At 47.2% G+C, this 8419-nt stretch overlaps 1 long non-coding RNA gene across 1 annotated transcript in view; it reads right to left on the bottom strand.

The window, feature by feature from the left end:
* Nucleotides 1-357: 357 nt before the first annotated feature.
* Nucleotides 358-8419, bottom strand: part of LOC135389964 (uncharacterized) — a 35497-nt gene continuing 27435 nt past the window's right edge. The window contains exons 4-5 of the long non-coding RNA XR_010421638.1: nucleotides 1004-1146; nucleotides 358-471 (exon numbers count right to left, since the gene is read on the bottom strand). This is a non-coding gene — a long non-coding RNA (uncharacterized LOC135389964). The remainder of the gene's footprint in view (nucleotides 472-1003; nucleotides 1147-8419) is intronic.

Below are 8419 nucleotides of genomic sequence, written 5' to 3'. Positions count from 1 at the left end.
TACAATTACATAATACTGAAAGTAATCCAGCGAGTAACTAAACACTCAACTACCTAGGTTATTTACGATTTGTCACTTTACAGACCGAAGAGGACCTCGTAGTCAGGTACCCCTATTAGGGCCCTAGCATTCTACAGCACCATTTTGAAACTGTGTAGTGTCCAGGTGTACTCCCGTGTGTGGCTGTTGACACAGACTTAAAACGGGTCAGATCACTTCTGAATTACAACCTAGAAGGTGTTAAAACCTAGCAAAAAAAAAACCTTTCGAGAGGGTGAACTCTCGTTCGAGGGAGTTGTTATACACCCAAAAAGAAGTTAGACAGGGTACCGCTGAGTTACACCCAAAAACTTGTATAAGATTTGACAACTGTGCACGTCTTTATTGAGAAAGACCATTCGCTGTAAGATATTTCCAATATTGCTGTGAAGGAAGGAAACAATCAGACACCGACGGCACCGACACCAGTAGCTGCAAGAAAGACGTGGAAATCAGTAATCACACGTCATTGCAGGGCTGACTATGACAACATTGCTAGGTGAACACTACTCGAAAAAGGCGCTGATAGTGACTTCCAACACGTCGGTGACAGCAAGGGCAGACCCGGGGTTTTTCGTGGTGACGGTGTCCGATCTTGGATAGCATGCTACAGCCTAAGCTCAGCTGAAGCATTATGTGCGACAGTAATTGAATTGCCAATCAAGGATAGGGCACACGTTTCTCCCATCTTTTACATCCTCGCTTGGGTGACAGGTAGATGAACAAACAAAAGTATAAGGGCACATTACTTTTCCAACCTTTAATGTGCTACCTATCAATGAACACGTGTTGAATTTATTTTCTCCACAAGACGACATTATCGTGTATTAAGAAGTATATGAGTACAAGAGAATTAATCCGGATTGATGCTTTAAGTGGAACGTGAAGTAGCACCGTAACTTGTTCCAAGGTGCAAACTTCTTTCACGTCATCTCTGCGCAGAAGCATGTGTTTCGATACTCACACGAGTGAAGACTGAAGAGACGAGCCGCGCGGGCAAGAAGGAAAGTACCCCGCGTTTCAGTTGTACTTGCAGTGCCCGTCTCTGCATCCGCCGGGAGTCATAACAACGTCTTGCCTTATAGAGGTACCACGATTAACATATATCTGAAATAAAGTTACAAAGCGTATATTTTTTGCCCGGGGACCCTCTGGAAGTAGTGATCTACGTATTGTGCTTGACATGCGTTGCACTGAATGAACGCTCAAGCACGATATGTAGGTCATCTTTTCATCACATCTTTTCGGATCAGATTCAACAACCACCGATCTGATGCTAGCAAAAAACCAAACCTTCCTGTTTCTCAACACTTCAGACAGCCTGGTCATTCAATAAATGACTCGACACCTTTTATTATTCAGTCAAACTTTTGTTCAGGTAGATCAGGGAACAACGCGAGTCTTGCCTCATTTACAAGCTAGAACCAACAATCAACGAAGATCCCGGTGCACGTGCATATGTTTGTAAGTGCTCAAACGTCGCCATGCTAGTACTGACATGACAGTACTGACAGTACTGGCGTAGCGACATTTGAGCCCTTACGAACGTACACACACATGTATACAGGGTGTCCCAGCTAAATGCGAATATATTTAATAATAATTGGGTGTTTACGTCGCGAGACAACTGAGATCATGAGCGACGCCACAACGGTCGGTCTGTGGATTGCTTTTGCCCACCTGGGGGTTCTTTAACGTGCGATGAAAGCTCATAACACGGCACCTCGTATTTAACGTCCCTCGCGGAAGACGGCGTGTCTAAGCAACTTGTACCCTGCCACCAAGTTGCTGGCGTCCTCGGCCGGGTTCGAACCCGCGATCACGGGATCAGAAGGCGAACACGCTAGCGACTGAGCCACCGAGATATATATATATATATATATATATACAATCCCGAACGATGCGCAGCTACCCAGGGCCGACGAGCCGCAAACACGGCGAAACACGTGTCCTCTGGTGCTGTCGCATCGTTCCATGAGTATCTGTTTTTCTACGTGCAGCCCTAGAAGCCATCTTAATCTGTAAGTTTGAATTTCAAACACATCTAGCGTCATTTTTCTTATTTTTTAATGGCTTTTTTCCCTCTCTTTATAATTCAATGGCTTGCACTGTGGCATTGAGGAGTGCTCAGTCACCGTCCCAGGTGTATATCGCTCGCTGAGTGACCCCTGGTTTGCCAATCCCGAACGATGCGCAGCTACCCAGGGCCGACGAGCCGCAAACACGGCGAAACACGTGTCCTCTGGTGCTGTCGCATCGTTCCATGAGTATCTGTTTTTCTACGTGCAGCCATAGAAGCCATCTTAATCTGTAAGTTTGAATTCCAAACACATCTAGCGTCATTTTTCTTATTTTTTAATGGCTTTTTTCCCTCTCTTTATAATTCACTGGCTTGCACTGTGGCATTGAGGAGTGCTCAGTCACTTCCCAGGTGTATATCGCTCGCTGAGTGACCCCTGGTTTGCCAATCCCGAACGATGCGCCGCTACCCAGGGCCGACGAGCCGCAAACACGGCGAAACACGTGTCCTCTGGTGCTGTCGCATCGTTCCATGAGTATCTGTTTTTCTACGTGCAGCCATAGAAGCCATCTTAATCTGTAAGTTTGAATTCCAAACACATCTAGCGTCATTTTTCTTATTTTTTAATGGCTTTTTTCCCTCTCTTTATAATTCACTGGCTTGCACTGTGGCATTGAGGAGTGCTCAGTCACTTCCCAGGTGTATATCGCTCGCTGAGTGACCCCTGGTTTGCCAATCCCGAACGATGCGCAGCTACCCAGGGCCGACGAGCCCCAAACACGGCGAAACACGTGTTCTCTGGTGCTGTCGCATCGTTCCATGAGTATCTGTTTTTCTACGTGCAGCCATAGAAGCCATCTTAATCTGTAAGTTTGAATTTCAAACACATCTAGCGTCATTTTTCTTATTTTTTAATGGCTTTTTTCCCTCTCTTTATAATTCACTGGCTTGCACTGTGGCATTGAGGAGTGCTCAGTCACTTCCCAGGTGTACATCGCTCGCTGAGTGACCCCTGGTTTGCCAATCCCGAACGATGCGCAGCTACCCAGGGCCGACGAGCCGCAAACACGGCGAAACACGTGTCCTCTGGTGCTGTCGCATCGTTCCATGAGTATCTGTTTTTCTACGTGCAGCCATAGAAGCCATCTTAATCTGTAAGTTTGAATTTCAAACACATCTAGCGTCATTTTTCTTATTTTTTAATGGCTTTTTTCCCTCTCTTTATAATTCACTGGCTTACACTGTGGCATTGAGGAGTGCTCAGTCACCGTCCCAGGTGTATATCGCTCGCTGAGTGACCCCTGGTTTGCCAATCCCGAACGATGCGCAGCTACCCAGGGCCGACGAGCCGCAAACACGGCGAAACACGTGTCCTCTGGTGCTGTCGCATCGTTCCATGAGTATCTGTTTTTCTACGTGCAGCCATAGAAGCCATCTTAATCTGTAAGTTTGAATTTCAAACACATCTAGCGTCATTTTTCTTATTTTTTAATAGCTTTTTTCCCTCTCTTTATAATTCACTGGCTTGCACTGTGGCATTGAGGAGTGCTCAGTCACTTCCCAGGTGTATATCGCTCGCTGAGTGACCCCTGGTTTGCCAATCCCGAACGATGCGCAGCTACCCAGGGCCGACGAGCCGCAAACACGGCGAAACACGTGTCCTCTGGTGCTGTCGCATCGTTCCATGAGTATCTGTTTTTCTAAGTGCAGCCATAGAAGCCATCTTAATCTGTAAGTTTGAATTTCAAACACATATAGCGTCATTTTTCTTATTTTTTAATGGCCTTTTTCCCCCTCTCTTTATAATTCACTGGCTTGCACTGTGGCATTGAGGAGTGCTCAGTCACCGTCCCAGGTGTATATCACTCGCTGAGTGACCCCTGGTTTGCCAATCCCGAACGATGCGCAGCTACCCAGGGCCGACGAGCCGCAAACACGGCGAAACACGTGTCCTCTGGTGCTGTCGCATCGTTCCATGAGTATCTGTTTTTCTACGTGCAGCCATAGAAGCCATCTTAATCTGTAAGTTTGAATTTCAAACACATATAGCGTCATTTTTCTTATTTTTTAATGGCTTTTTTCCCTCTCTTTATAATTCACTGGCTTGCACTGTGGCATTGAGGAGTGCTCAGTCACCGTCCCAGGTGTATATCACTCGCTGAGTGACCCCTGGTTTGCCAATCCCGAACGATGCGCAGCTACCCAGGGCCGACGAGCCGCAAACACGGCGAAACACGTGTCCTCTGGTGCTGTCGCATCGTTCCATGAGTATCTGTTTTTCTACGTGCAGCCATAGAAGCCATCTTAATCTGTAAGTTTGAATTCCAAACACATCTAGCGTCATTTTTCTTATTTTTTAATGGCTTTTTCCCCTCTCTTTATAATTCACTGGCTTGCACTGTGGCATTGAGGAGTGCTCAGTCACCGTCCCAGGTGTATATCACTCGCTGAGTGACCCCTGGTTTGCCAATCCCGAACGATGCGCAGCTACCCAGGGCCGACGAGCCGCAAACACGGCGAAACACGTGTCCTCTGGTGCTGTCGCATCGTTCCATGAGTATCTGTTTTTCTACGTGCAGCCATAGAAGCCATCTTAATCTGTAAGTTTGAATTCCAAACACATCTAGCGTCATTTTTCTTATTTTTTAATGGCTTTTTTCCCTCTCTTTATAATTCACTGGCTTGCACTGTGGCATTGAGGAGTGCTCAGTCACTTCCCAGGTGTATATCGCTCGCTGAGTGACCCCTGGTTTGCCAATCCCGAACGATGCGCAGCTACCCAGGGCCGACGAGCCCCAAACACGGCGAAACACGTGTTCTCTGGTGCTGTCGCATCGTTCCATGAGTATCTGTTTTTCTACGTGCAGCCATAGAAGCCATCTTAATCTGTAAGTTTGAATTTCAAACACATCTAGCGTCATTTTTCTTATTTTTTAATGGCTTTTTTCCCTCTCTTTATAATTCACTGGCTTGCACTGTGGCATTGAGGAGTGCTCAGTCACTTCCCAGGTGTATATCGCTCGCTGAGTGACCCCTGGTTTGCCAATCCCGAACGATGCGCAGCTACCCAGGGCCGACGAGCCGCAAACACGGCGAAACACGTGTCCTCTGGTGCTGTCGCATCGTTCCATGAGTATCTGTTTTTCTACGTGCAGCCATAGAAGCCATCTTAATCTGTAAGTTTGAATTCCAAACACATCTAGCGTCATTTTTCTTATTTTTTAATGGCTTTTTCCCCTCTCTTTATAATTCACTGGCTTGCACTGTGGCATTGAGGAGTGCTCAGTCACCGTCCCAGGTGTATATCACTCGCTGAGTGACCCCTGGTTTGCCAATCCCGAACGATGCGCAGCTACCCAGGGCCGACGAGCCGCAAACACGGCGAAACACGTGTCCTCTGGTGCTGTCGCATCGTTCCATGAGTATCTGTTTTTCTACGTGCAGCCATAGAAGCCATCTTAATCTGTAAGTTTGAATTCCAAACACATCTAGCGTCATTTTTCTTATTTTTTAATGGCTTTTTTCCCTCTCTTTATAATTCACTGGCTTGCACTGTGGCATTGAGGAGTGCTCAGTCACCGTCCCAGGTGTATATCGCTCGCTGAGTGACCCCTGGTTTGCCAATCCCGAACGATGCGCAGCTACCCAGGGCCGACGAGCCGCAAACACGGCGAAACACGTGTCCTCTGGTGCTGTCGCATCGTTCCATGAGTATCTGTTTTTCTACGTGCAGCCATAGAAGCCATCTTAATCTGTAAGTTTGAATTTCAAACACATCTAGCGTCATTTTTCTTATTTTTTAATGGCTTTTTGCCCTCTCTTTATAATTCACTGGCTTGCACTGTGGCATTGAGGAGTGCTCAGTCACCGTCCCAGGTGTATATCGCTCGCTGAGTGACCCCTGGTTTGCCAATCTCGAACGATGCGCAGCTACCCAGGGCCGACGAGCCGCAAACACGGCGAAACACGTGTCCTCTGGTGCTGTCGCATCGTTCCATGAGTATCTGTTTTTCTACGTGCAGCCATAGAAGCCATCTTAATCTGTAAGTTTGAATTTCAAACACATCTAGCGTCATTTTTCTTATTTTTTAATGGCTTTTTTCCCTCTCTTTATAATTCACTGGCTTACACTGTGGCATTGAGGAGTGCTCAGTCACCGTCCCAGGTGTATATCGCTCGCTGAGTGACCCCTGGTTTGCCAATCCCGAACGATGCGCAGCTACCCAGGGCCGACGAGCCGCAAACACGGCGAAACACGTGTCCTCTGGTGCTGTCGCATCGTTCCATGAGTATCTGTTTTTCTACGTGCAGCCCTAGAAGCCATCTTAATCTGTAAGTTTGAATTTCAAACACATCTAGCGTCATTTTTCTTATTTTTTAATGGCTTTTTTCCCTCTCTTTATAATTCACTGGCTTGCACTGTGGCATTGAGGAGTGCTCAGTCACCGTCCCAGGTGTATATCACTCGCTGAGTGACCCCTGGTTTGCCAATCCCGAACGATGCGCAGCTACCCAGGGCCGACGAGCCGCAAACACGGCGAAAGACGTGTCCTCTGGTGCTGTCGCATCGTTCCATGAGTATCTGTTTTTCTACGTGCAGCCATAGAAGCCATCTTAATCTGTAAGTTTGAATTTCAAACACATCTAGCGTCATTTTTCTTATTTTTTAATGGCTTTTTGCCCTCTCTTTATAATTCACTGGCTTGCACTGTGGCATTGAGGAGTGCTCAGTCACCGTCCCAGGTGTATATCACTCGCTGAGTGACCCCTGGTTTGCCAATCTCGAACGATGCGCAGCTACCCAGGGCCGACGAGCCGCAAACACGGCGAAACACGTGTCCTCTGGTGCTGTCGCATCGTTCCATGAGTATCTGTTTTTCTACGTGCAGCCATAGAAGCCATCTTAATCTGTAAGTTTGAATTTCAAACACATCTAGCGTCATTTTTCTTATTTTTTAATGGCTTTTTTCCCTCTCTTTATAATTCACTGGCTTACACTGTGGCATTGAGGAGTGCTCAGTCACCGTCCCAGGTGTATATCGCTCGCTGAGTGACCCCTGGTTTGCCAATCCCGAACGATGCGCAGCTACCCAGGGCCGACGAGCCGCAAACACGGCGAAACACGTGTCCTCTGGTGCTGTCGCATCGTTCCATGAGTATCTGTTTTTCTACGTGCAGCCCTAGAAGCCATCTTAATCTGTAAGTTTGAATTTCAAACACATCTAGCGTCATTTTTCTTATTTTTTAATGGCTTTTTTCCCTCTCTTTATAATTCACTGGCTTGCACTGTGGCATTGAGGAGTGCTCAGTCACCGTCCCAGGTGTATATCACTCGCTGAGTGACCCCTGGTTTGCCAATCCCGAACGATGCGCAGCTACCCAGGGCCGACGAGCCGCAAACACGGCGAAAGACGTGTCCTCTGGTGCTGTCGCATCGTTCCATGAGTATCTGTTTTTCTACGTGCAGCCATAGAAGCCATCTTAATCTGTAAGTTTGAATTTCAAACACATCTAGCGTCATTTTTCTTATTTTTTAATGGCTTTTTTCCCTCTCTTTATAATTCACTGGCTTGCACTGTGGCATTGAGGAGTGCTCAGTCACTTCCCAGGTGTATATCGCTCGCTGAGTGACCCCTGGTTTGCCAATCCCGAACGATGCGCAGCTACCCAGGGCCGACGAGCCCCAAACACGGCGAAACACGTGTTCTCTGGTGCTGTCGCATCGTTCCATGAGTATCTATTTTTCTACGTGCAGCCATAGAAGCCATCTTAATCTGTAAGTTTGAATTTCAAACACATCTAGCGTCATTTTTCTTATTTTTTAATGGCTTTTTTCCCTCTCTTTATAATTCACTGGCTTGCACTGTGGCATTGAGGAGTGCTCAGTCACTTCCCAGGTGTATATCGCTCGCTGAGTGACCCCTGGTTTGCCAATCCCGAACGATGCGCAGCTACCCAGGGCCGACGAGCCGCAAACACGGCGAAACACGTGTCCTCTGGTGCTGTCGCATCGTTCCATGAGTATCTGTTTTTCTACGTGCAGCCATAGAAGCCATCTTAATCTGTAAGTTTGAATTTCAAACACATCTAGCGTCATTTTTCTTATTTTTTAATGGCTTTTTTCCCTCTGTTTATAATTCACTGGCTTACACTGTGGCATTGAGGAGTGCTCAGTCACCGTCCCAGGTGTATATCACTCGCTGAGTGACCCCTGGTTTGCCAATCCCGAACGATGCGCAGCTACCCAGGGCCGACGAGCCGCATACACGGCGAAACACGTGTCCTCTGGTGCTGTCGCATCGTTCCATGAGTATCTGTTTTTCTACGTGCAGCCATAGAAGCTATCTTAATCTGTAAGTT

The sequence above is a fragment of the Ornithodoros turicata genome, chromosome 3 (genome assembly GCF_037126465.1).
Source record: "Ornithodoros turicata isolate Travis chromosome 3, ASM3712646v1, whole genome shotgun sequence".
Lineage (NCBI taxonomy): Eukaryota > Metazoa > Arthropoda > Arachnida > Ixodida > Argasidae > Ornithodoros > Ornithodoros turicata.
The sequence above is the reverse complement of the archived record's forward strand: the minus strand, read 5'-3'. Positions and strand labels throughout refer to the sequence as shown.